Source organism: Orcinus orca, chromosome 16 (assembly GCF_937001465.1).
Source record: "Orcinus orca chromosome 16, mOrcOrc1.1, whole genome shotgun sequence".
Taxonomy (NCBI): Eukaryota; Metazoa; Chordata; class Mammalia; order Artiodactyla; family Delphinidae; genus Orcinus; species Orcinus orca.
Window position 1 is genome coordinate 30,155,675 of NC_064574.1, and position 27,065 is coordinate 30,182,739.

General features: G+C 42.9%; 1 protein-coding gene across 4 annotated transcripts in view; it reads left to right on the forward strand.

Annotated features, from left to right (window-relative positions):
- Positions 1-6,470: 6,470 nt before the first annotated feature.
- PTPRA (protein tyrosine phosphatase receptor type A) overlaps positions 6,471-27,065 on the forward strand; it is a 185,624-nt gene continuing 165,029 nt past the window's right edge. For all 4 annotated transcript variants that reach the window (XM_049698771.1, XM_049698772.1, XM_049698773.1 and 1 more), the window contains exon 1: positions 6,471-6,772. The gene's annotated coding sequence lies outside the window, so the exon portion shown is untranslated. The remainder of the gene's footprint in view (positions 6,773-27,065) is intronic.

Here is a 27,065-nt window from a genome sequence, read left to right on the forward strand (position 1 = left end):
CAAGCTGGAGGCAGAACCTTCCAGATACCTCAGCAGAACCATGTGTTTGATTGTGGGGTACTGGAGAGGGAGCTTCTCCAGTGATATTTACAGACCCCTCTCCACAGTTACCAAGGAAAGTCCTCTCAAGCCCACAGCCCCTAGGAAGATTATGGGGAAAGGTGGCACAAAACATAATAAGCACCAAGTCATCAAGAACCACACTGAAAAGCATTACACACACACACACACACACACACACACACACACACACACACACACACACACACACACACGAAACATGCTAAACACTTTACCATTGTTTTCATTTATTCCACAAGACAGCCCTGTGAGATAGTTAATATCACCCCATCTTACAGAAGAGGATCGAGGACGGGGGAGCAAGTATGTGGCAAGATGGGAATTGAAACCTTATTGGACATTTGGGAGTCTTAGAGCTTCTCCTTGGCTGTTGTGACAGAGGAGGGATGACTCAGCTGGACCTGAAATCAGGCCCTCTGAGCAGGGGATCCTGAAGGAAGGCCCTCCTGGTTTGCACTACAGTGAGAATTGGAGGACTAATGAGAGGCATGTGGCCATTGGATTGGAGGGATCAAGGAGGAGCCTTTGGAAGCCCTGCCCCTTGGATAGTGGTGAGCAATTCTGAGTGGTCTCTGGGCTGAAGAGAAAAGGAGAATGGAATTCTCCTTTTGGCAGTTCTGTCAAGGAAGAACTGCAAACTGGAGACCCCTGGCTCCCCACTCCCCTCAATGGAGGCTTTGCCCCTGGTCAGTGGGAATGCCTTCGTGGCCCTCCAGGCTCTCTGCCTCTAGCCTCTGTACTCCAGTGCACTTTGGCTTCATGCCCCAGCGCCCCTACCCAACACTGAGGGCATTACCTTTCTTTTTGTTGCCCCCGTTAAGTCTTGAAGGAAGACAAAGGAGGAAACCAAAGCCCAGAGAGAAGGTAGGCCTCCCTGGAACATCTGGCTTTCCCCTCTTTGACGCCCCTAGGGCTATGCTTAAAAAGAGTGAGACTCAAGCTTGCTAAGATGTTTCTGATTCTTTTTCTTCCTCCACCTGATTTGTAAATGTAAGTTTGTGAAAATCCTGCGAGGGGATATAAATCAAATTGTAAAATAATCATTTGTTATTCTCACCACTTAGAGAACTTGAACAGGATAAAACAGGGATGGTTTGTCTGCTCCACAATGTCTAGGACATCAGCTGGAAGACTCAAAGTTTGGGGGTGACTTGACAGCTAGGGACTAGAATCTGAGGGCTTGGCAACTCACATGTCTGGCAGTTGAAGCTGGTTGTTGACCGGAACCTTAGTTCTGTCAGCCATAACACCTGCCTCACGACATAGCATCTGGGTCCCAAGGGTAGCATCCCAGGAGAGCCACATAGAGCTGTACTGCCTTCCCTAACCTTGTTTTGGAAGTCACACAGTATCATACCTGCCATATTCTGTTTGTCAAGGCAGTTACATGGACCTACCCCATCCAATTCCAAGGGGAAATAGATGCCATCTTTTTTTTTTTTTTTTTTTTTTTTTTTTTTTGCGGTGCGCGGGCCTCTCACTGCCGTGGCCTCTCCCGTTGCGGAGCACAGGCTCCGGACACGCAGGCTCAGCGGCCATGGCTCACGGGCCCAGCCGCTCCACGGCATATGGGATCTTCCCGCACCGGGGCACGAACCCGTGTCCCCTGCATTGGCAGGCGGACTCTCAACCACTGCGCCACCAGGGAAGCCCCGATGCCATCTTTTGATAGAGGAGTAGCAAGGCTCTGGAAGAGTGTGTAAAACTGGAAATTTGGCCAGTTTTTGGAATCACAGTCTGGCACAATCTATCAGCCTTCCCTCTTAGAATCAGCAGACACCTTCAGGGAAAGGAAAGGAGGTTCCCAATACTGGGGTCACTCTGGGATTTTTTTCCTCCTCAGTCTTGCCCCCACAGTTCTCCACTGCCCTGGTAGCTCTTCATTGCCTTTTTTTTTTCTTGGCCACGCTGTGTAGCATGTGGGATCTTAGTTCTCTGACCAGGGATCAAACCTGTGCCCCCGGCAGTGGAAGCGTGGAGTTCTAACCACGTGACCGCCAGGGAATTCCCTTCAGTGCTTTTAACCAATGCTTTCTCCAGCTTTTCTAACTAGAAAAAGGGTTTTAACCATCCAACCCAGTCCTCTTTCTCTGGAAGGGGGGCCCTGGGCAGTGCATTTAGAATGTACACAATAAAAGCCTGTGTCCTCAAACATACAGCATATTTACTCATATGATATACAAACTCTAAGCACTGTACATGTAGGGACTTCCCTCGTGGTCCCGTGGTTAAGACTCGGCACTCCTAGTGCAGGGGGCCCAGGTTCAATCCCTGGTTGGGGAACTAAGATCCCACATGCTTTGACTAATCCTGCGGGCCACAACTACTGAGCCCAGCACGCTCTAGGACCCACATGCTGCAACTAGAGAAGCCCTTGTGTTGCAACGAAGACTCAGCGCAGCCATAATTAATTAATTTAAAAAAAGCACTGTACATGTGAAGTTTTAGAAATATGTGAGAACGATGACATACAAACAGTGATTACAACTTTATAAAAAGTGTGTATGCATGTGGAGAAGCACTGGAATTGTCCATGGGGAGACTTGTTTGAAAATTAAAAGCAGTTTTGTGTACCTTCTAGTAAAGATAAACTTTGATCTCCCCCCACCAACATTTTATCCTGAAAACTTAAAAACATACAGCTAAGTTGAAAGAATTTACAGTGAACACCTGTATACCCACCACCTGGATTCTACCATTAACATTTTACTATGCTTAATTTGCATACATCTCTCTATTCCTCTATCCATTTTATTAATCCATCTTATTTTTGATGCATTTCAAAGTAAGTTGCAGTCATTGGTATAGTACCTCCCTCTAAATACTTAAGAATGCATTTCATTAACCGGAGTTCATTATTTGTGTGCAATTTTTTCTTTTCAGGCAAAATATATATAATGCTCAGCTTTTAATTGTACGTTTGCTGAGTTTTGACAAACTCACTTATACACTTACAGTGATTTTATTTTATTTTATTTTATTTTTGACCATGCCATGTGGCATGTGGGATCTTACTTCCCTGACCAGGGATCGAACCCACAACCCCTGCATTGGAAGCCTGGAGTCTTAACCATTAGACTGCCAGGGAAGTCCCTAAATAGTGATATATTAAAAACAACTAGTTTGCTGCACAAAAAAATTAAAAAAAAAACAACTAAGATTTATTTTTCAAATCCTTGGTTGCTCAACTGTAATTAGTGTAAAATGCCTTCTCTACCCTGAGCGATTTGCACAGCAGGCCTGGGCCTACAGTCACAGGTAGGGTCATCGTGGCCAATGGAAGGAACTAGGATTGAGCCTTGGACCAGGATTTTGGGCCTGGGGGCAGAGAATTTGGAAACATTTCTTCTGGTTTAGGATATCCATGGATATCCCTGGAGTGAGAGTTGGGGCAAAGGCTCCTATAAGCCATCTTCTCAGGGTGAGGGGGCTGCAGTTTCTTCTAGGTACAAAACTCCGGCAAATGACCCTTGGGAATAGAACAGTGAATGGCCTGGGAAGTCACTTGGCTCTCATTTACTTCAACTTTGTATCATACTGCCTTGCTTTATTTTCATTAGAGCATTTAGGAAATTTTTTTGTTCACTTGTTTATTGTCTGTCTCCCCATCTAGACTGTAAGTTCCTGAGAGCAGAGACCTTTTCTGTCTTATTCCCTGCTGTGTCCAGCTCATGGTCGGCAGCACTTAATAAGTATTTGTTGAACAAATGACTCATTGGTCCATTTACTAGATGGGGAAAGGAGGCCCTGAAAGGGGAAGTGACTTGCCTAAAGAAACAGGAGTCCTTTACTCACACCCTCCAGTTCTCCTTCTAGTCTAATCCTTCTCTCATGAAACCTGTGACTTCTGGGGCACCTGTGGGGTGGCTGACAAGTGCCTACCGCTAGGTGTGTGCTCCTTTGGGCTGGGACTAAAGCAGGGTCTGGAGCAGAAGACTGCCTCCCCACCCTCTTTCAGTTCCTTTCCTCTCCTCTCGTCTCCTCTTGGAAGATAGCCCTTTGCCTTGTGGTGATGGGTGGAGCTGTGGACACCCTGGGCATCAGGTAGGATGGGGAGTTTGGGCAGGTCTCCACAGGTGGGCAGCTGAGGATGGGACTCTGTCCTCTCCCACTGCAAATAGGGTCTGTGTGGTCGCCAAACTGAAATTTCCTTCTCAGGGTCCCCAGGATGGAATATGCAAGGCCCTGTCTCTCCTTGGTGTGAGGTCCTGTCACCCCTGCACACACACCACAAATGCTCTGACCCCAATGCAGCTGTCTCATGGAGAGAAGGAACTGCATTTCCTGAGGATGGGTTACTTACCAAACTGCACATGCCTGTAATTCTCGGTACAGCCTTGGGAGGTTCCAGGAAGAGTAGCAGAGGGAGACTCGGGTCAAGCAGCCAGTGGTAAGGCTTGAACCCCAGGGCTCTCTGACTACCACACCCAACCACAGCATTTTCCCAAGTGTAGTCAGATCTGGTGGGGATCCTTCAGATGACCTCAAGGATGAATGCTTTTTATTTTAATATATATTTATATTAATGTAGGTTAGGAAATATAAGTAGCATGGGAAACCCTTTTATGGTAGTATAAGTAAAACTATAAATAAAAAAATAAACCAAAAGAAACATACTAAGAAATAGTAGTGTAGGTCAGATGTAGGTAGGGCAAGCCTGGTGGAGATTAGTTCTAGCCTACTGCTATCCTAGCTACCCAGGTATCTCCAGCACTCACAGTCATTATTTTTCAGGGTTTCCAAACCCTTGAGTTCAGGCTTTTTCACCTTGGCAGTTCAGTGTGTGGATAGAGGGAGTTTTTCTACTTTCTGGGTAACTAAGTGGTTGGTATATATAAGGACCTGCCCTCATTCGCCGCCCTTGGGGCTCTAACAGGAGACTGGGTGTGTGGCCTCTGGGTCTTTGGGCTGGAGTGTCTGTCGGGCAGAGGCGTCTAGGATTAGGTCATTTCACAACACTTTTGGGCCAGCCCTGCTGAGAGGGAGTGGGAGACACAATTCCTACTCAGGGAGGAACTTCCCTGCTGGGGAGGGGATGCCCCGAAGGACGCCCGCCGCACCCGGTATTCCCAGTCCGTGGCTCTGGTCAGCACACGCTTATTCCACAAATCGGGGCAGCGGGGTGCATAGAGTTCCAAATTGACGCCCCAACTGCAGGCGGTAGTGGGGAGTGGAGGTGGTCACTGATGTGGGCTTCTGCTCCTTCGCCTAAATGTCCCCGCCATGCAAATGGATTGCAACCAGCCACAGACCCTTGCCATGGGGCGCGTTGAACGTGGGACTGTCTTCCGGGCCACGGACGGGAGAGGGAGGCTCGCCACCGGCAACTCCAGGCAGCTCAGGCTGCGGGTCAGGAATGAAGGGTCTCCCAGCAAGCTCCGCTTGCACACTGCTGGACAATCTTTCTCCAGCCTACAGACTCCCCGCCACTCCCCCTGTGCGGGTCCCGGTGCGTCCGTGGGACCCTGCGTGGGGACTACAACCTGAGGAGTGTCTCACCCGGCACCCACCACGACTGTGTAATCGGCCTTCAGCGATTCCTGAAGTCCTGCAGCCTGGGAACCCGCTGTTGCCGGGCATACCAACCGATGGCTTTGAGGTGGCCACGTGCGGCGGGGTGAGCTGGGGAGGAGTTCCGCACCTCCCACCCGGTCCCCGGTCCCTGGCCTCAGGGGGAGACGCATCTCCCGGTCCTTTCGGCGCTTTGAACCTCCTCTTCCCCGCCAGGCCTATCGCAAACACCCCCACCGCAGAGCACCGTGTGTCGTGTTTCTACCCGGCTCGGTGCAAGCCAGGCCCGGATATGCGCATCTGGAAAGCTGGGGAGATTTCCCTGGGGCTCGAGTGGGGATGGCTAGGTTGACTTGATGGAAGACCACAGCCACGGTGCTAGGCCTCTTCTAGCGGTTTTGCAGGTTCCTCTCCCTCCCCACTGAGAGCCTCCGTCCTTTAAATACCTTGCACCAATTAGAAAAAGGGAGGGGGGAGTTCGAGGGAACCCGTTTGGAGACAGGAGTGGAAAGACGATTTTTGAGTTCCAGGCCGCCCTGATCGCTAGACATTGGTGTAACTTGTGTTTGGCCTCAGTTTCCGCATCTGTAAACTGGGAAGAAGGCCCACATCCAGGGAGGTGGGACAGTAGAGAGGCGGACGGTGTTGGTGCACGGTCGGCCGGTGCTCCCAGGGTCCATGTGCGCTGCCTTGGGGTGCACATCTCCCAGGCCATCAGTGAGACGGTGACAGTGAGACCCGGCCTTACGCCCCAGGCTGGCAGGCGAGAGAGCGCTCGGAGGCGCGCAAGGGCGGGACCCAGGAGGGCCAGGAGACGCCCGTTCTGTCTGGGCCAACCAGCGCCCGTCTCTGAACCACCAATGAGGAGGCTCTTTACAGCCAAGGCCGGGTCGGGAGCGAGGCTGCGGCGAGTGCGGCGCTGACAGAGACGCGCGCGCGCGTTCCAGCTCGGACCCGAGGCTGCCGCCGCCATCACCGCCGCCCGCCTGGTAGCCCCTCAGCCGCTGCCCCTCAGCCGCTTCCCCTCGCCATGGAGGCGAGGCCGCCGCCGCCGCCGCGGGGCTCCGAGCCGTGGGCCGGGCGGCGGCCCTGAGGGCGTGTGGCGGGCCGAGACGCCGCCGCGGCACAGAGGCGGAGCCGCCGTCCTCGTCCCCAGCGGTTCCGCCCAACGCCGGACTCGGTGAGTGTTCGCGGCTGCCGCCGCCCAGGCGGGCTCCGGAGGTGGGGGGGCGGCTCCCGGGAGCGGGTGGGAGGGGTCCCCGGCCCGATCCCAAATCCCTCTTTTCCGGGCCGGATCCATCCGGCTTTCCAGGGATCCCACATCCTTGCGCTGTCTGTGTGTGTGTGTGTGTGGTGGGGGGTGTCCCCGGAAACGCTGTCCGTCTGTGTGGGTGGGGTGGGGTGGGGGGTGTCCCCGGAAACGCGCCGGCCCGGGCGCCGACCCCTCTCTACTGCCCAGGAACTTTGCGTGTGTCCTCCTGGGGTCGGGCGGGGGCGCTGCCATAGTTCATTCTGAAAGAAGAAATTTGGACAGCGAGAACAGAATTTGCTCAGGTCCATTTAATGGGAAGAAAGAGGAAAACTCCTGGCACGAGAAAATTTGCTCTTACAGTGACCAACTTTTCTTCCCCGGGCCCCTCTCTTTACCGTCCACTCCCTACAGTTGAGGCCGCTTAGGAAGGGAAGCAGGGGCTCAGAGCTGCCCAGAATTTAAAATGAGCCAATTGGGAATGCAGGTCTCCTCCTTTTTTTTTTTTTTTTTACTTTTGGTGAATAACACAAAGAATACCGTTTTTTGAAAAATTAGTTCCTAATTGTATTTCCTGAAGATAAAAATAATAATGGCAGAGCTGAGCCTAATGTTGAGGGTTTGTTTTTTTTTTGAGGTCAGTGAATGATGTTTGTAAGACAGGAAAATAGGAATGTTTAAAACCTCTCTAGGAGGGTGAATGCCTTCAGAAGCCTTTGCCCAGGGTAGGGATCCCTGCTCTAGAACCAGTCACATCTCCTGAAAGATCTCTTCTCTTGCCACCTGCTTGCCATTAAGGCAGCTCTAGAACCAGAAGATGGTGGGCAAGGAGAGGACTGGTGGTGGAAGATGGGTGAACATCTTCCTGCCTGGCCACTCCTTTACAAAACACAGATCTGATGCTTCACTTGTTTACTTAAAACTCCCTCACTTTCCTTTTCCCATAGGGTGAATGAAGCCCAAAATGCCTTAACAGGTCCTACAGGGCACTTGACAGTCTTGCTTCAACTTACTCTTTTACTTTTAGCTGAATCCTTCAATTCTCCTTCCTTTCATCCCCCTCTCTGGCCAATCAGAATTGCTTGACTGCCTCTTTTTTTGCTTGTGTGATCCTCTTTCCTCCCCACCTTTACCTGCCAACCTCCACCTCTTCCTTTAAAGCCCTTCTCATTTGAGAAGCTTGATGAGGGCAGGAGCTGTGCCTTGTTCAACTGTTCATCTTCCATATTGAGAGGTTTCTTCCTCCCGATTGTCTTACAGGTCCTGTCCCATCTCTTCCACTTATGTTTACTTCCAGGTACCCATTTCCTGAGAAAATCTTTTTTTTTTTTAAATTCAGTGGAATCTTTTTTTTTTTTGGCTGCGTTGGGTCTTCGTTGCTGTGCGTGGGCTTTCTCTAGTTGCAGCAGGTGGGGCTACTCTTTGTTGTGGTGCATGGGCTTCTCATTGCCGTGCCTTCTTGTTGTGGAGCATGGGCCCTAGAGTGCATGGGCTTCAGTAGTTGCGGCGTACGGGCTCAGCAGTTGTGGCTCGCGGGCTCTAGAGCGCAAGCTCAGTAGTTGTGGCGCACGGGCTTAGTTGCTCCGTGGCATGTGGGATGTTCCCGGACCAGGGATCGAAACTGTGTCCCCTGTATTGGCAGGCGGATTCTTAACCACTGCACCACCAGGGAAGTCCCCTGAGAGAATCTTTCCTGAGTGTTTCCTGCTTGGTGTGCACACCTATGACTTTTAGTATCTTGATTCCCCATCTCTTCATGTCCATCCCATCCAGCCCCCATAAGTAATCAACAGGCAGAAGCTGGCCGGTCTCATATCCCACTGGCCTTCAGTCTGCTTGACTGTCTCTGAAAGGCTAAAAGCCCCACCATCTCTTTTTCACCTCTGCCTGCCTGAAGTGGCCTGGCTATGTGCGTACTGTAAGGCAGGGTACAATCTAGGAGGCTGTTCACTGGGTACCTTTTAGACACTAATTTACCACCTAGGTGAAATTCAGAAACCAGAAAAGCCAGTCCTCTGACTGAAGTACGTTCACATGTATTCTGTTTGCCAGGTGAAGTGCTTGGCATACAGAATAAAAGTGAGGAAGTCACATCTTTACCTTTGAGGGGCTCACAGCTTAATGCAGGACAAGTGGATACAAATACTTATGTCACAGGTACTATGAGAGTGTAATAATACCTTTTATTTGCCTTGTGTCAGGCTAGGTAATAAATGCTTTCCACGAATTATCTTATATAATTCTTTCTACCATCATGTGGTGGCTGATTCTTACTAGACAAGGGTGGAAACTGAGCCCATACAGTGTGCAGACGAGGGAATACTCAGGATTTGAATCTTGGCAGTCTAGTTCCAGAGTATCTGCCTGGCTGTATAGACAGCATTCCCTCCCTGGGTGGTCTGAGAAAACTTGACTGGAAGGGAGCCTTTGGGTCATGAAGGATAGATAGGAGTTTATGTATGGTGGACAGGATACAGGAAAGAAGGAGCAGCACAGGCAGGCTTGGAGGTGGAAGGAACCCATTGTCCTTGGGGAGCAGGGAGAGGTTAAACGTAGTTGGATAGGGTAGAGGGAAGAAGGGTGGGAGATGAGATTAGGTTGGCTTGAAGGGCTGTAAGTGCTGTGTTAGAGTTTGGGCAGTGGAGACTTTAAAGGGGGATTTTAAAGGAGGTCAGGGGGACTTCCCTGGTGGTGCAGTGGTTAAGAATCCGCCTGCCAATGCAGGGGATACGGGCTCGAGCCCTGGTCCGGGAAGATCCCACGTGCCGCGGAGCACCTAAGCCCGTGCACCAAAACTGCTGAGCCTGTGCTCTACAGCCTACGAGCCACAACTACTGAGCCTGTGCGCCGCAACTACTGAAGTTGGCACACCTAGAGCCTGTGCTCCACAGCAAGAGAAGCCACTGCAATGAGAAGCCCGCATACCACAACGAAGAGTAGCCCCCACTCGCCGCAACTAGAGATATCCCGCACACAGCAACAAAGATCCAAGGCAGCCAAAAATAAAAATAAACAAAATAAAATAAATTAAAAAACTAAAAGATAAAGGAGGTCAGGGACTTGGGCACACCAGGCTTTTGAAAGGTCATTCAGGGGCAGTATGGGGCCAGATGTTAATACCCTTCCAATTTAGGAGGCAATGGTGAGGCTTCACAGAGGCAGAATCATAGCCTCTTAGACCCAGAGTGAGGCCTAAAGAGAATACTGCTGAGTTTTGGGCACAGGTCATACTTATGAGAAAAAATTCCAGCAGTATGAAAGCGTATGTATAGAGAAATGCCTCCCTTCTACCCTGACCTCCCCAGAGATGGTTGAAGTTTCCAGTTTCTGTGGCTTTACATAGACACTATTCCTGTATAAACATGTATCTGCCTATCCGTACTCCTACCCCATGGTACATACCAGTCACATCTTGCTCTTCTTTTTTTTCACTGCTGCTCGGCTTGGCTTGTAGGATCTTAGTTCCCTGACCAGGAATCAAACCTGGGCCCTCTGCAGTGAAAGCACGGAGTCCTTGCCACTGGACTGCCAGGGAATTCCCATATCTTGCTCTTTTTTACTTAATGTAGGAAAATCATTACTTAACTTAGGAAATCATTATATGTTAGTACATATAGAGCTATTTATTCTTTTTATTTTATTGATATTCTTTTACTTATTTCATTGTTTGGCTGCACTATTATTTGTAACTAGTTTTTGGATCAAACAACATTTAAGTTGTTTCCAGGTTTTTCTATTACAACATTATAATGAATATCCTTCTACATACTTTGTTAAGAGCTCATGTGTAAAATTACCTGAATTGTATATTTTTTATTTATTTATTTTTGGCTGTGTTGGGTCTTTGTTTCTGTGCGAGGGCTTTCTCTAGTTGTGGCAAGCGGGGGCCACTCTTCATCACGGTGCGCGGGCCTCTCACTATCGCAGCCTCTCTTGTTGCGGAGCACAGGCTCCAGACGCGCAGGCTCAGTAGTTGTGGCTCACAGGCCTAGTTGCTCCGTGGCATGTGGGATCCTCCCAGACCAGGGCTCGAACCCGTGTCCCCTGCATTAGCAAGCAGATTCTCAACCACTGCGCCACCTGGGAAGCCCCTGAATTGTATATTTTTAGAAGTGGAATTACTGGGTCAAAGGATACCTGTGCATTTTAAATTTGTAGACATGTAGCCAAATTACCACCCCTTGGAGGGGGTTGTACTAACTTATCCTCTTTGCAAAAATGTGAATGGACCTCAAACAGATCTTCATCAGAGTATTTATCAGGGTAGCCTGGGATGCTTTTTCAGATAGACTGCTTTTTCAGGTGCTTTTCCCTCACCTAACCTCCTCCCCTCATGTGATTCTAGCCTATTTCTTTCTATCTGCAGAAGGAGACATTGAGTCTCAGAAGGATAAAGTGACTTGTGCGAAACACTGGGTGGTGGTGATTTTTTTAAGCAGCTCTGATATTTGTATTTGCCCAGCATCTTTCATTGGAGGTTCTCAGAGTCAGTTTGTAAACATTGTTGCATTGTTTTTCTCCACCTTCATGTGGGAAAAATGAGGTGCAGGTGAAGCTTAAGTTATAAGCAGGAATCTGGCCAAATATACAATCTTGTCTTTTTACTTCTAATGTAATAACTAATATGTTCCCAAATGACAAATTTGAAGAAATTTTTTTAGTGAGTCTGAGTACAACAAAAATAGCAATAATATAACACTAACAATACAATTGAGCAACAAACCCTCAAATAACCCAGTGTTAAAATTTGTTTTAATATATTCTCTCTGGAAAAGAGAATCCATTAAATGTGAAATTGTATTTACTTTAAATTCATATCCATTTGTGTCAGTGTATAGGCATAGTTTTTTTTTTATAGTTAAAACCTTTTATATGTACATGGCGAGTAAAGTAAATACAGCATATGATTTTTGTTTTCTTGAATAACATCAAATATTTTATATTTACTCATTTTGTTTATTATTTTAAATCACAGAATAGTATTCTATGCATTGATAGCTGTAGTTTGTGCGATCGTTTTTTATTTTCCTTTTCTCTCTCCTTTTTACTATTATAAATGGTACTTCTGAGCACCCTTGTTCAAATACTTCCTTTGGATTATTTTCTTGCACTCTTACCCCTAAAATGGGTTCACTGCATCAGAATATGGTTTCAGTGCCGAATTGCTCTCTAGAAAGGTTGAACTAGTTTACAACATCATCAGCAATTTTTGTGGCCCTATTTCCTGACAATACAGCCAATGCTGTTACAAACAAAACTTAGTATTTGGGCTTCCCTGGTGGCGCAGTTGTTAAGAGTCTGCCTGCCAATGCAGGGGACACGGGTTCGAGCCCTGGTCCGGGAAGATCCCACATGCTGTGGAGCAACTAAGCCCGTGCACCATAACTACTGAGAGCCGTGTGCCACAACTACTGAAGCCTGCGTGCCTAGAGCCCATGCTCCGCAACAAGAGAAGCCACCGCAGTGAGAAGCCTGTGCACCGTAATGAAGAGTAGCCTCCACTTGCTGCAACTAGAGAAAGCCCACACGCAGCAACGAAGACCCAACGCAGCCGAAAGTAAAATAAATTTAAAAAAACCTAATATTCGATTTTGTTAATTTAAAAGAAATGTAATAGTACTTTGAGTTAGGTTTAATTTACATTTCTTTAGAAAAACTTTAGAAAAAAATCTAAATGAGCTACTAAATGAGTTTTAGTAGCTCATTTAGATTTTGAATGAAGTATGGTGCTGTGTTATATCATATCCAAGTGTTATGTAGCTAAAGTCAACTTTTTTATGAAGAAAGACATGGTTGATAGGCCAGAAATATTTTGGAAATTTAGGATAAGATCATACTGGTATGAAATAGAAAACTGGGTGCTGTTCAGTAGAAAATACCAGACATTGTGCTGGTAGTTAGGGATACTCCAGATAACTGGATACTCCAGTAACTTGGATGTGATGTCTGTCCTTATGGGCTAATGCAGAAGGCAGACATTAATCACCTGATGGTAATTATAGATGTGATCAAAGGGGAAGAATAAGATGTCTTGGGAGCACCAGAGAAGTTCAACAATGCTTGCAGTTTAAACAACACAGAGACCCTGAGCTAGGAAGGAATTGGTACCTTACGTGTATATATATATGTATATGTATGTTTTAATTCCCTAGGTGATTCTAATATGCAGCCAGGGTTGAGAACCACTGGACTAGAGAGAAGCAGGGGCCAGAGTTGAGGGCCCTATACACCACGTAAGGATTTTGGACTTTATCGTGAAGGCAGGGCTAAGCCATTGAAGGATTTAAAAGAGGAGTGAACTGATCTGATTTGCAGTTGTGAAAAGTTCACTGTGGCTGCAATCCAGAGCAGTAGTTTTCCAAGTGAGGTGGATAAGATGCTGGGATGCTGAACTTTTTATTGTTTTTATCTAAAAAATGATAAAACGTTACATTTAGGGACTGTCACTGGCATCTTCTTGGGTCTGTAGGTCAAACAGTGTTTGGGTGTCCAGAAGTAAGAGGGGAGTCCTGCAGTAAGCAAGCAGAGATGTATATATACATTTTGTATATATATTTAAAAATTTTTTTAAATTTGTTTATTTGTCTGACCTGGGTCTTAGTTGTGGCACAAGAGATCTTTGTTGTGGCATGTGGGATCTTTAGTTGCGGCATGTGAACTCTTAGTTGCAGAATGTGGGATCTACCAGGGATCGAACCAGGCCCCCTGCATTGGGAGCGCAGAGTCTTAGCCACTGGACCAGCAGGGAAATCCCTGTATATATACATTTGCTTTCAGTGTATTGCAACATATTGATAACAGTCTATATTATTCAGCTTTCATTAAACTAACCTTCACAAAATGAACAAGTGGCTTAAAAAGATCCCTGCAAAGAAACCAGTGATTGAAGAAAATATTAATAACGCAAGCACAAGGAAACAAACAAAATGGCAGAGCTGACCCTTGTCTAGCTCCTATTATGAAGTTCTGGTGAGCAGTTTTTTTTTTTTTTTTAGTATTTTTTTATTTATTTGGCTGCACCTAGTCTTATTTGCAGCATGCATGTGGGATCTAGTTCTGTGACCAGGGATCAGACCTGGGCTCCTTGCATTGGGAGCTTGGAGTCTTAACCACTGGACCACCAGGGAAGTCCCGCTCAGTGAGCTATTAAGTCAGATTAAATAAGTCAGCTCGTATTACATTGGAAGGTATCAAGAACTCTGTTTGAAACATAGACTTACATCCTCTGTCATTATAGGAATCTTGTTTTAAGATTATATAGAACCTGAGATATTAAATAGTAAAATATGAGGCTATCACTAACAACAAGACATTTGAAAACTAAGCATCTGGAGCATAAAGAGAAGCTCTGCATGTTTCTTTTCCCCCAATGATGTTTAAAGCCATAGCCTGGGGAGTTCCCTGGCAGTCCAGTGGTTAGGACTCAGCGCTTTAACTGCTGTGGCCCAGGTTCAATCCCTAGTGGGGGAACTAAGATCCCCCCAAGCCATGGGGTGCAGCCAAAAAGAAAAGAAAAAAAGACATAGGCTATTCAATCAGATGCTGTACATAATTTTACTAGCCTAATGATTAAAGTATCTATTTCAAGGTTTTCTGTTCTTATAAATGAGCAAAAGGCACATACCATTGGCAGGTTCTCCTGTCCGCACTGCCTGCACCCACAAAAAGGTTGATATAGTGTATGGAAAATAATATATCAAGAAACTAAGACTAAATTTTGTTTGCAGATACTCTTGTAAGATGTAGTAAATGTTGCTGAAGATTTGAACAAGCAATATTAGAATAAATTTTTCAGTGTTGGAGGTTTGTTACATAGTTTTAAAAGTATAGAAGCTTCTAGCATGCCTTAGTATTTGCTAGATTCTCTTTATTAAAAGAAATCCAAGAAAAATCACTTCTTTTGTGAGCTACTGGAGAAAGTTATACTGGAGAAAACATTCTTAATAGTAAATGACTGCCTTCATAACAATGTTGTATGGAATAATTGTCTAAATGTAAACAGAACATACACTTGAATGAAAAATGAAATGCGTTCATTGCCTCTTCATGAACTATTGAGGCAGGTTATCTTGTTGGTTATCTTGTGGTGGAGTTGTTGATGTTATACATTTTACTTCTACCAAAAAAAAAAAGCCTACTTTTTCTGTGATAAATGGCTATCTAGCTAATATTATTTGAGAAGTTAATATCCTTAATCTGTCTCTTCAAGTAAAGATGTTATTTTAACAGTGAATGAGAAAGTAACGTCTTTTTTCTTACAAGTATGCTATGGGATAACATTTTCCTTGTAATTTAAAAAAGAAGCTTTATCATGATATAATTTACATACTATAAAATTCAGCCTTTTAAAGTGTACAATCAGTGATTTTTAGTGTATTTGTGGAGTTGTGCAACCATCACCATTATCTAATTTCAGAACATTTTCATCACACCAAGGAGAAACCCTGCACCCATTACCTTCACTCCCCATTCCACCCTCCCTCCAGCCTCTGGCAGCCCCTACTCTTTCTATTTGCCTGTTCTGGACATTTTATATAAATGGAATCATATAAAATGTGGCCTTTGTTGACTGACTTCTTTTAATTAGCATAATGTTTTGGGGAGTTCATTCATGTTGTAGCATGAATTCATTCATTCCTTTTTATAGCTGAATAAATAATCCATTGTTTAGATATATTGTTTATCTATTCATCAGTTAGTGAATTTTTGAGTTGTTTCCAGTTTTTGGCTATTACGATTAATGCTGCTGTGAGCATTCATGCACAAGTACATGTGCGGGCATACGTTTTCATTTCTCTTGGATATAGAGCGGAATTGCTGGGTTAAATGGGTCTGTTTAACTTTAGAGGAATTGCCAAACTGTTTTGTAAAGCACCTGTGCCATTTTACATTCCCAGCAGCAATGCACAAGGGTTCCAGTTTCTTCACATCCTCACCAATATTTATGCTGTCTTTTTTTTTAAAATTTATTTTATGTATTTATTTTTGGCTACATTGGGTCTTCTTTGCTGTGTGCGGGCTTTCTCTAGTTGCGGCGACTGGGGGCTACTCTTCCTCGCGGCGCGGGGGCTTCTCACTGCGGTGGCTTCTCTTGTTGTGGAGCACGGGCTCTAGGCACGTGGGCTTCAGTAGTTGCGGCATGTGGGCTCAGTAGTTGTGGCTCGCGGGCTCTAGAGCGCAGACTCAGTAGTTGTGGCTCACAGGCTTAGTTGCTCCGCGGCATGTGGGATCTTCCCGGACCAGGGCTTGAACCTGTGTCCCCTGCATTGGCAGGAGGATTCTTAACCCCTGTGCCACCAGGGAAGTCCCCTGTTATGCTGTCTTTTTGACTGTAGCTATCTTAGTGGTATGAAGTGATAGTTCATTGTAGTTTTGATTTGCATTTCCCCAGTGACTCATGGGCTCATTGTGATTTTGTTGCATCTATAAAAACTCTCATATTTTTACACATGAAAAACTTGGAAACATAAATTTCTTACCTGATAAACATCTCCAAATGTATTTCTAAAAAAATTTCCAGATGATCTAATGAAATAAAAGACCTAGACATTGATCATCAGTTGCAATTAAAACCAGTAGGGAACTTTATAATAGAAGAATCAGAATGACAATCTTCTAATCAGTCATAACATCTCTAAAATGGGTACAACCAAACTTTATGTTCCTCTCATGTGGTACAATAGGAAAAATATAACACCATTCATGAAATAGTCTTTCCCTACCAAAATCAAATCAAACCTGACTCTAATTAAGCATCTAGATCTAACAATCAGCTTATAGAATGTAATTAGAAAATTCAGAATGTGAGAAATCCAGTAGGACAAATGAACCCAGTTACTTCAAATAAATGGCAAGAAAAAAAGTGGAGAAACTATTACAGGTTAGAAAAGACTTGAGACATATTAACTAAATGTAATGTGTAGACCTTGATTAGATCCTGTGTCATACAAATTAACTGTAAAAAGGTATTTATGAGACAATTGGGAGTAATTTGAATACCACTTAATATATTAAATGATTTTTAAACTATTGTTTTAAGTTTTTAAAGATATGATAATAGTATAGTTATATTAAAAGAAAAAACTCTTTTCCCTTGGAGATATGTACTGAAGTATTTATGGATGAGATGATAGGATGTCTGGAATTCGCTCTAAGATAATTCATTGTGTCTGAGGGTTGTAGGTTATTTACCATTACTGATAATCATTGAAGCTGGATAATAGGTATATAAGGGTTTATTATAGAGTTACTCTTGCTCTTAGTTTTAGTGGGTTTCACATCCATTTGTTAGAAATTTAAAAAGTAAAATCTTCTGACTAGTTTTCAAGAGTAATTTCAAGAGTCGTTTCCTTTTCAAGGGAAGATAGACATTTGCTAGCCAAATTTGAAGGGAAATGTTTGTATAATTGGATGGGGTTGGAAAAAGAAATACCACTCTTTAGTAAGCACAACCGTAGTGCTTCTTCCTTTTGGACCCATATTTCTTTTGGACTATGATAACCATTAAAACCAAGTATTGATTTGAAACCAGGCTTTCAGATTGCTTTGTCACAAAGTATTAAAATGAGATTTTTCAAGCATAATAAATATTTGATCATATGGATCACACTAAATATTTTTAAAACAAGGTTGATATTAACATCTTAGTGATAGCAGTAATGGTTTTTATATTTTCCCATATAAAAACCATTATTACAATCATTATTACATTTGGAAATGAATGACTGTTTTTTGTAGTATTTATATATATTAGTATCTTTATCATATTTATTGGTGAACACATGTTGGGGATGTGCGTGTTGATTGATTGACTGGTGTGCAGTCAAAAAATTTGATTGTCATTACTGTGGAGAATGAACTGGACAGAGCATAGAGACTAGTTTCATGATTGTTAGAGCATATTTGGCCAGGGTTGATTGTGTTCTGGACTGGCTAGGCATAGGGGAATGGAGATATGTGGATAAGCATGATTTAAGCAGTAGAAGCATTAGTAGGGTTCCACATTTTTGGCTTTTTGAAAGTGAACTGAGCTTTTGTGTGTGGGGAGAAGTTAAAACCCGGCTGCTATAAATTGTTCAAGAGTTCTCAAATATTGATTGACAAATAACCATCAATTAGTTTTCAAACACTGGTTGACAGGTGGCTTAATGCAGTATTATAAACGCATTAGTAATACCCCATTAACAAAGAGAATGTCTTCCATTTGGTGTATCAGCAGTACATCAGTATATGGAATAGTTCCAGGACTTCCAGTGTTCCTCTAAAAGGAAAGGTGGGGAAGTGTGGGGGAGAGCTTTCACAGGAATGCTTCTGTTCTGGTGCCCCTTTCCATGCCTCGATTGATTTGAATGCTTTACCCACCTTTCAACGAATGCGGCCAGTTCCTGAATCAGTGCTTCTGCTGCTGTCTGTGAGACCACTGCTCTCCAGCGCACCTTGCTTCCCACCTGGACCTGCTTGCTTTGTTAACAGGGGCTGAATATACAGTGACTTCCAACTGGTGTTTCTCTGTTTCTCCATTCTGGGGAGTTAGCCTGGCCCAGGATCTTGCTACTAGTTGGTGGAAGTGATAGAAGATCCTTTTTCTTCCTATAGTTCATACCCAGTTAGCAATAGTGCTGTTGGTAGCAGTTGTGAAGCTCTGAGGCAGTGATTCTCAATAGTGGCTGACTGTGGTGGGAAGGAGAAGGTAAATTTGAGAAAGCATCTTTTTAGAAAATGGAAAAAATAATGGCTTTATGTTTTTTAATCAATGTGTATATTTTTATTTTATTTTTTATTTTTAAAATTTTTTTTTTTTTGTGGTACGTGGGCCTCTCACTGTTGTGGCCTCTCCCGTTGTGGAGCACAGGCTCTGGACGCGCAGGTGCAGCGGCCATGGCTCACGGGCCTAGCTGCTCCTCGGCATGTGGGATCTTCCCGGACCAGGGCATGAACCCGTGTCCCCTGCATCGGCAGGCGGTCTCTCAACCACTGCGCCACCAGGGAAGCCCCAGTGTGTATATTTTTAAATTTGCTTCATTTAAAATCATGTATGCATTTGAATGATACATGTACATGTTAAAATATTCAAATGTTAGTACTAAAAATATACGTAAAAGGTAATTCTCTCTCCCTCATCTTCCAAGTTCCCCTTCTCAGAGGCATCCCTAGGCACTATGAACAGTACTTGTGAAACCTTCCAGAAAGCGTCATGCCCGTATACTGTGAGAGTTACTTAAGTTTGACATTTCAACTAACATTTCCTGCTTATTCACTTGCACTTAGCTTTCAGAAGTTCTACTTTGAAGAATGCTGTTGTAGAGCAAGTAGTGGTTAACAGAGCAGTTCAGTTATGTGTGTTTTGTAATGTCTGAGTGGGGCTTTTGTTCATGAAAACGACTAAAAATTACTTGGGTTTCAAATTAATGTTCAATTTATTTAAGTGGCAAATTTAAAAACCTAGTTTTTCTTTAGTCTTGTTATTGTACTTGTAAGCATTGTAATTTATACATAGAAATAAGAACAGTAACTTTCACTTGCTCTTTAATTAATGTTAATTCAAGCTTAACTGATTAAATTCCTTCATACCCCTTTGTTAGTGAATTAAATTTTCTTAGATATTTAAAATACATTTATACTGTCAGTCTGTCAAACACTGCCAGTCCTTGAATCAGATTAGTTCCTCCCCCCTCCGCCCCCTGGCCACGTTGCATGGCATGTGGAAATCGTAGTTCCCCGACCAGGGATTCAACCCATACTGCCTGCACTGGAAGCATGGAGTCTTAACCGCTGGACTGCCAGGAAAGTCCCCAGATTGGATTTTGTATTTCTTTCATATTTTCCTTGTCAGGCTTTATAGTTATTTTAATTTGGGGAGTTGGAAGTGACTAGAGTTCATATCCCATACCTGCCATGCTTTGTGAACATGGACAAAGTATTAATACTTAACCCTTCTGAGACTGTTTCCTCACCTAATAAATGGGTTCAGCAGTAGTAGTCTTTTACTGCATGTTTGTTTTAAGGATTAGATCGTTCACCCCAAGTGCTTAGCAGAGTTCTTAGCATGTAGTAAACTTTCAGTAAATGTTAGGAAATATTATAATGACCTTGATTTTGTTTTTCCTCTGTAGTAGTTGGTCAGGATACAGTGTAGCTGCATAATTGATCACAGAGTAACTTTTATCTTCCTGGGGTTTCAATGGGGGAAAATGTGGCAAGGATGGGAGAGGGAAGAGAGAGGGAGAAGAATTGAGTAAATGGGATAAACCGTACAACATTTGCTTCCTGAACCATCTTCCCCGGAGTTCTGTGACACACTTTCTTGGTTTTTCTCTACCTTTCTGGCCACTCCTCAGTTTCCTTAGGCCTCTTACCAAAGAGTACATCCTTAGCCCTCTTGTGTTTCATCCTATACATTGTTCCTGGAAGCATATGCCTATGCCCAGGGTTTCGGCTGCCAGCTCCTTGCTAAGTAGGAGAAAATTCGTCCTCGCGCTGGATGATAGCCAGCAACCTACTGGTAATCTTCACTGGACTGTTTCCCAGGCACCTGTAACAGGCTCAGAACTGACCTCATCTTCCCTTTAAATGTGTTACTTTTGTATTCTCTGTCTTGATGAATGACAAAACCCTGTAACCCAAACCAGAAATTTGGATGACACTGTTCTTCTGGTTGGTGTTGCATTCCCATCTGTTTTACCTTTAATATTTCTCAAATTTGCCTGCTTTCCCCCACCTCTTCTGTCCCTTAGTTCTGGTTTCTTCTCATTTAGATGACTGCTGCAGATTCCCTAGTTGTCTACCCATTATTATTTCCTTATTCTACGTCATGTATCACACTGCTGCCAAGAGTGATCTTTTTGACTTCCCTATCTAATCATAGCACTCCCCAGTTTAAAATCCTCTGGGTAAAATCCAGACTCCTTATCAGAGCAAGTTTTTGTGACCAACCCCTCTTAACCTTTTAGCCTTACCTTTTCCCCGTATCCTTGACTGTGCTGTGCTCTTTCAGACCCTCTGTCTTTTGGACTGCCCATCTCCCTCTTTTTTACCTTGCATTATAATTTCTTAGGTAGGGATCAGTTCCTCCAATGAGCATTACCTTACTGACTGTCTCAATTCTGATCTAGGTATAGATCCTTGTGCTATTTCTATCAAGTCACTTAATCATATTATGTGATAATCCAGACACTTATATAATAATCCATACACTGACACATGCAGATTAATGGTTTTAGAAGGATCTTGGTGGTCCAGGATGTATAGTAATATGTAATTTTGCTGAGGCATGGATTCATATTACTTGCACTTTGAGTTTGGTGGCAGCAGGTGAGTTCCCTTAGTTCTTCAGTGAGCCTAACCTCACTCAGCATCTAAAGCTGTCTTTTTATTATTTCCTTCTTTTTCCTGTTCGTTTCCTAGTTTTGTAAGTTTTCTGATTCCAAAACTGGAAAATACCTTTAAACAAGAAACTGTAAGCCCATGTAATGGCTTGAAAACTCAGAAGGTTTTTAAGATGTCTTTTTCATCTACTCTCTTCTTTCCATCTCCCTTATCTTTGGCATTAAGTTTGTCGGGGGATGCAAACTCAAATATGTCTTTGGAAGCTGGGCAGCTTATATGAATGAGAGAAGTAGATCTCTTGGGTCATATGTCTTACTGGAGTTTCCATGGCCTATCTAAAGAGTTCATATTCAATATTTTTATAACACAGTGTGCTACCAGTTTGCAACCTTCACTGTAATTGCCAAAGACTGTACCTATATGATTTAGTTTATCTTTCTCTTTGAAACTGAATTCATTAAATAAACAAAAACTTAAGTAACTGCACTACTACATAGTCTTCTAGACCCTGCTGAAGTATCACCCACTTATGGAAGTCTCCTGAATTCTCCTAGGAATTGTTTTTTCCTCCTTTTAGGGTTGGTATAACAAATACAGTATTGATCACAATGTTTTTTGGTTTTTTAAAAAAATATTTATTTACTTATTTGGTTGTACGGGGTCTTAGTTGCAGCACTTGGGCTCCTTAGTTTTGGCACGCGGGCTCCTTAGTTGTGGCATGTGAACTCTTAGTTGCAGCATGCGTGTGGGATCTAGTTCCCTAACCAGAGATCGAACCCGGGCGCCTTGCATTGGGAGTGCAGAGTGTTATCCACTGAGCCACCAGGGAAGTTCCGATCACAATGTATTTTAATTACTCATTTTCATGTCTTAATTTCCTGTTAGTTTATTGAGGACAATTATGTATTGAGCATGTCTATTAATTCCATTAGGTGTTCAATACATTGATGTTCAACATTGAGCCAAGTGCTAGGCATATAGTAAACAGACATGTTTGCTGATGAACAGGTATCGATACCAAAATCTGGGGGCTCTGTAATATAACATTTCTTTTTCTTTTGATGATTCGAAGGGCTGTGTAGCTACCCTAAATTTCAACTTTGTTTCTTGGAAATTACCAAGAATGTTAGGGATGATCGATTATTGGGTTGGCCGAAAAGTTCATTCGGTTTTTAAGTAAAAATAGAAGACACATTTTTTCATTTTCACCACGAACTTTATTGAACAGTAAAGTTGTTTACTTTTTATTCACTGTTTTGTTCCACTATCTTCTGCCATTTTTCAAGCAACGTCATAATTCCATCTTCCCAAAACATTTTATCTTTTTGAGCAAAGAACTGTTCCAGGTGCCTTTTACAGTCTTCCAGGGAACTGAAATTTTTTCCATTAAGAGAATTTTATAGATACCAAAATAAATGGAAATCTGAAGGTGCAATGTCTGGTGAATAAAGCGGTTGAATCAAAACTTCCCAGCCAAGCTGTAACAGTTTTTGCCTGGTCATCAAAGAAACATGCGGTCTTGCATTATCTTGATAGAAGATTATGCGTTTTCTGTTAACTAATTCCCGACACTTTTCATCAAGTGCTGCTTTCAGCTGGTCTAATTGGGAGCAGTATTTGTTGGAATTAATCGTTTGGTTTTCTGGAAGGAGCTCATAATAGACGACTCCCTTCCAATCTCACCGTATACACAACATCACCTTCTTTGGATGAAGACTGGCCTTTGGTGTGGTTGGTGGTGGTTCATTTCGCTTGCCCCACGATGTCTTCCGTTCCACTTTATTGTACAATATCTACGTTTCATCGCCTGTCACAATTTGTTTTAAAAACGGAACATTTTCATTACATTTCAATAGAGAATCACCTGTGGAAATTGGGTCAAGAAGGTTTTTTTCCTTAACTTGTGTGGAACCCAAATATCAAAGCGATTCACATAACCAAGCTGGTGCAAATGGTTTTCAGCACTTGATTTGGATATTTTGAGTATGTCGGCTATCTCCCGCATGGTATAACATTGATTGTTCTCAATTAATGTCTCGATTTGATCGCTATCAACTTCAACTGGTCTACCTGACCGTGGAGCATCGTCCAGGGAGAAATCTCTAGCACGAAACTTCACAAACCACTTTTGATATGTTTGATCAGTCACAGCACCCTCTCCATATACTGAACAAACCTTTTTTTGCGTTTCAGTTACGTTTTTCCCTTTCTTGAAATAAGAAAGCATAATATGCCGAAAATGTTGCTTTTTTTCTTCCATCTTCAATACTAAAATGGCTACAGAGAAATCACCAATTTTGATAAGTTTTGTTTTTAAATGCATGCTGATATGATAGCTGTCACAATACAGTCTGACAAAATTGTTTCAATTGAAGTTAAAGACAACTAAGCCCTACCAGAGCCATCTGAGGGAAAAAAATCGAATGAAGTTTTTGGCCAACCCAATATGTTGCTGTGTTTGGTGCAGACAGATCTGTGTATCGATGGTGACTAAACAGACTTAATTGCAAATAATCAGTCGTTCATCCCCTGAGAAAAACTCTGTTACAAGGGGAACTTCTTGCTTCTAATTTCATACGGTTAAGACAAATTAATCACCTGATGACTGTGGAAAATGTAAAGAAATTTGAGTACACCTTGGATAAAGAAAGGGTTTGGAGTAAGCAGACCTGAGTTCTATTTCTGGTAGTACTAATTAGCCTTGAGACTTTAGGTAAGTCTTTCCCGGTCACAGTTTCTTCCTCTGTAAAGTGATAAGGGACTTGATGGTTTAACATCCTTCTATCCCTAAAATTATTTAATTCTAATACACTGTAATTTTGGGACTTCCCTGGTGGTCCAGTGGGTAAGACTCCGTGCTCCCAATGCAGGGGGCCTGGGTTTGATCCCTGGTCGGGGAACTAGATCCCACACGCATGCTGCAACTAAGAGTTTGCATGCTGCGACGAAGATCCCGAGTGCCACAACGAAGATCCTGCATGCCGCAACTAAGACCCAGCACAGCCAAAATCAATAAAAACAAAACAAAACAAAAAACAACTAAAAAAAAACAAACAAAAAACCACTGTAATTTCTAAAATATTAGGACCAGTGAAGGAAATACTCATGGCCTAGCTCATTCTAAGGAGAATTTGAAGTAATTTACTGATACAAATATAATACCATTGTGTGTGTGTTTCTAGAGAGAGTGCATTTAGGAGTTCTCCAGAAAGACACCAAAGAAGCTGGTCAGTAATAATGATCACCGGGGAGTGGGGAACTGGATGCCTGGTGGGAAGGATACCTTCTGTTCAGCGTATTTTCTTTTGTAATGTTTGATTTTTATAGTGTGTGCTTGATTATGGTAGCGCAGTCCATTAGATTCTATGCAGTTATTTAAAGAAGACTGTATACTGAGCTCTCAAGTTATATTAGCCGAAGGTTCCAAGAGATTCACTTGACTTACAAGATAGAAACCATCATCAGTAGTGAGAAACAGCCTTTCCTGGCACTGTGGTTTGAGGCATTTTCCTCTTAAATGGGATATTGTGTGATATGGTGAATGTTTTCAATAGAACCTCTACAGTCATACTGTAATGCAGTATCTCAAATGGGGGTCCTTGGATATATTTTGAAGAGAAATTTCTCTGAGTAGACTCTAATAGTTTTTAAAATTTCAGTAACCTGAACTATAAGCATATGAATGACTGCCCACCTTGTAACTGAGTATTGCCACACAATTTCAGTGCCCATGTTTGTGTGTGTGTTTAGGATCATTGGTTATCTATGTCTTTATTTGTAAGTAAGTAGTTTGTGGGACCAGTCAGTGGAAGGCCAAGTAGTGCTGGGCACGCTGGGCAACTTGTTTGCAGTTGTTTGAATGGGAAAGTGATGGGAGAATTAGTATTATATGACGTATGTGTTTAGGCATGCCAAGCTTAAAAAAAAAAGAAAACTGTTGTAGTAGGTGATGCAATAGCCATGTTGTGACTAGTGATTTAATTTCAGCATTAAATCTATTGTTATCTATTAATATTGTTAATTTGAATCTTACTGGTTTTATATTTTTATATAAGTTTGTTTTGGTTTTATAGCTGTATAATAGCACAGTGTTACGTTTATTCATTAATAAAAATTTTTTAATTAGCATTGAAGGTGTGTTAAAAATTTTGTTTCCTTTAAAAGGTAATTTGTATCTCTCAAATTTGAGAAATCCTGCAGTAGTGATTACAGCTTTGCTTATTCTAAGCTGAGTCCACAGTTGCCCAAATAAGAGGCAGTTTTCTACTCATCATTTCTCATAATTGAATTTTGTTGAATTAGGAAAATACTTTGAAATCATGAGTACAATTGCTGATTAGTGACACATCCAACTTACTTTGAAAATAAAGAAGGCTGAAGACAGCAGTGGTGCCTTGAATAGGTGGTGATTCCATCTCTGTTTACATGGAGCAACTGCAGGCAGGACTGAGATGGTTATCAGGAAAGAGTTCACCTGCTCTAAGGCACAAATGAATGGATAGACCAGGCTCCAACCTTCTCAGTTGAAGAGAACATGACTTGAATGAGTTTAGTCTGAAAAAAATGTCAAAGTTGTAGTACCTGGTTATTCATTTTAGCTATAGAAAGATATCACTAATCTGCCAAATTTCAAAGAGCGTAGTTTTCTGCTGAGTCCTCTAATAAGGACAACTCTTTTGGAAAAGGTTACTCTAGAAAACAGAATTGTACTATTTTAAAAAATTGTTGGATATTAACTTCCTGCTCAAAATGATTTTGATTTTATTTATTATTTAAAAATATATTTATTTATTTATTTGGCTGTGCCAGGTCTTAGTTGCGTCATGTGGGATCTAGTTCCCTGACCAGGGATCGAATCCGGGACCCCTGCATTGGGAACGTGGAGTCTTAGCCACTGGACCACCAGGGAAGTCCCTCATTTTGATTTTAAAGTTGTTGATCTGAAGCCATTTTTTGCTGTTAGTAGCTTAGAAGAATCGCTTTTCTGTTAAGGTAATTGTTCTTGACATCAAAACAATATTTATCAGCACAGAAGAGATAACTACTTTTTCTGTCTTTTACATTTCAAATAATTGTAGTAGAATTTTAAAAGAAAGGTGCAAGGTTTTATATTCTGTGCAGTGTTATCTGATCTGGCAGGAGTCTGTTGAATCCTACCGTGTGATCTTAGGGCTGTAGACACTATTTATCAGATTAAGGAAGTTCCCCTCCATTCCTTGTTGCAAAGAGTTTTTAATGAGCGGATGTTGAATTATATCCCATGCTTTTTCTGCATCTATTGGTATTCATATGCTATTTCTTTAATCTGTCAGTATAATAAATTACATTAATCAATTTCCATGAGAAAATGCTGTTTTATTCTTTTGGGCTCATTTTATATAATTTTTATTGTAAAATATACATAACAGGACTTCCCTGGTGGCGCAGTGGTTAAGAATCTGCCTGCCAATGCAGGGGACACGGGTTTGAGCGATGCTCCAGGAAGATCCCACATGCCGTGGAGCAACTAAGCCTGTGTGCCACAACTACTGCGCCTACGCTCTAGAGCCCACGCGCCGCAACTACTGAGCCCATGTGCTGCAACTACTGAAGCCCGTGTGCCTAGAGCCTGTGCTCCATAACAAGAGAAGCCACCACAATAAGAAGCCTGTGCACCACAACGAAGAGTAACCCCCACTTACCACAACTAGAGAAAGCCTGTGTGCAGCAACAAAGACCCAATGCAGCCAAAAATGATGAATAAATGGATTTGCCTTTAAAAAATAAATAAATAAATAAATAATTTTTTAAAAATACGGAACAAAATTTACCATTTTTACTATTTTTAAGCATACAGTTCAGTGTACATTCATATTGATTGTTGTGATATCATCACCGCCATCCATCTCCAGGACTTTTT